The sequence below is a fragment of the Mastomys coucha genome, unplaced genomic scaffold (genome assembly GCF_008632895.1).
Source record: "Mastomys coucha isolate ucsf_1 unplaced genomic scaffold, UCSF_Mcou_1 pScaffold7, whole genome shotgun sequence".
Classification (NCBI taxonomy): Eukaryota; Metazoa; Chordata; class Mammalia; order Rodentia; family Muridae; genus Mastomys; species Mastomys coucha.
The window spans coordinates 60,865,516-60,867,531 of NW_022196913.1; positions in this window are offsets into that span (position 1 = coordinate 60,865,516).

Genomic DNA, 2,016 nt, shown 5'->3' on the forward strand with positions numbered 1-2,016 from the left:
ATCAGCACCAGCATCAGCATCAGCACCAGCATCAGCATCAGCACCAGCACCAGCATCAGCACCAGCATCAGCATCAGCCGTTCCCATTGTCTCCGAGAGCTGCTGTTTGATCAAGCACCCTGTTTGATGATGTCTGAGATCTGATCTGCCACCTGCTTTTCTCTAGCCGAGATTCTTGTCATTTATTCTTCTGCCTTTACTGGCTTTATATGTACTTTATAAACTCACTCATTAGAAACTAAAAGAGTGGTAGGCCATTCTCCGTGTGGGTCTCAAAGGCTTAGTGTGTGGCTCGCAATGGCTTGTGGGTAACCAGCCGCACCGCTTGCGATGGCTCACTATTGGCTACATTTGGTCTTTATCCCTTTAAGAACACAGGAATGCTGGGATTCAGATCACAGCTATACAACTCTCAGCTCGGTGGCCTTGGCAAGTTGTTAGCTTGCCTTCCCTTCCTTCCTCTGTGGGTAGAGATAATGATATCCATAATGATAGTTTTAGTCATTCTTTCTCTTTTCTTTCATCATTTTCTTTTTCTTTTGAAACAGGGTCTCTCTATAGAGCCCTGGCTGTCCTGGAACTCCCTATGTAGACCAGGCTGGTTTTGAACTCACAGAGATTCACCTGCCTCTGCCCCCCCATTGCTGGGGTTAAAGGTGTGTGCTACCATACCTGGCTCATATTGATACTTCAGCCTCATCAGTTGTCACAAGAATGACCTAAATAAGCTGACATGTGTAATGTACTTGGAGCAGGGTGCAGAACCCAGAGTGACTCTGCCTAAACATTACCTACCATGGCAGTGGTGACCATGTTGTGGCTGTGGCTGGTGTTACCTTAGGCATTGTCCATGACCTCACAAGGCCCCCTTCTCACCGGAACTGTGATGTCTTTATCTCTGACAATGCTTGTCTTCTTTCTGGCATAATCTGGCCTTTATGGGCAACTGCAGCCCAGGTTTGGGTCTTGTCTTTAGGAGCCGCAATGGGCTGTTTCTGGTCAAGTTAAGCTTTCTTCAGCATTTGGAATTGTTTGGGGGTGTGAGGTTCATGTCCTCCCTAGTTCCTGATTCAAATCTGCCAGTCCATCTTTGGCCTCTCTTCAAGTACTCCAACAAATCCTGGAGTTTCTGCCTTCAAAATATATCTGGTTTGGAGCTGTCTTCACCATGTCCACCGCCTGTTTCCCAGGAACAACTCCCAAGTGCTCACTCAGTTTAGTCTCAGATTTTGCCCTGGCCCCTCAGCTCTGCTTCCTGCCCCACATTCCTGCTTTTACATCTCCCCTCTGACCTCAACCTTCTGAATCCTCAGAGCCCTAGATGGGAGCCCTCAGGCCCCTAAAGCAGTTTCCAAGACTTGGCAAGACCTGGATCTTCCTGGCCCCCTCTTTTTCTTCACCCATCTCGTGTCCCCTGCTTCAGTCATGCCAACCTCCTTGCTGTTCCCTGAATCATGCTGTTGGGCAGGGGGAGTTTCTCTGCCTTCCCCAGGGGATGTCGCCCCTCCTATGTCTACATAGCTGGTTCCTTATGCTGGCTTCATGGTTTTGAAGCAAAGAAGAGACTTATTTTCTTTCTGGAGGTTCGAATCCAATATTGCATGGCCCCTCAGATTTGGGCCTCTGACAAGGGTGATGCCTAAGAACTGAGAACCTCCCTAAAGTGTAGCCCCTAAGTGTACCCCACACTCTGAGTCCACCACTCACAGTGAAGCCATGACACCCACTCTCCATTCCTATCTGTCCCTACTAGAATGTGTGGGCTCCTTTTGAGCAAAGACTTTGCCTTGCTTACTCCTGCTTAGAATATAGCAGGAGCTTGAACAGCAGTCATTAAAGAAACAAGAGAAGAAGTAAGTCCTGCGGTGGTGACGCCTTTAATCTCAGCACTTGGGAGGCAGAAGCAGGCGGATTTCTGAGTTCTAGGCCAGCCTGGTCTACAGAGTAAGTTCCAGGACAGCCAAGGCTACACAGAGAAACCCTGTCCCCTGTCTCGAAAAGAAAAAAAAAAAAAAA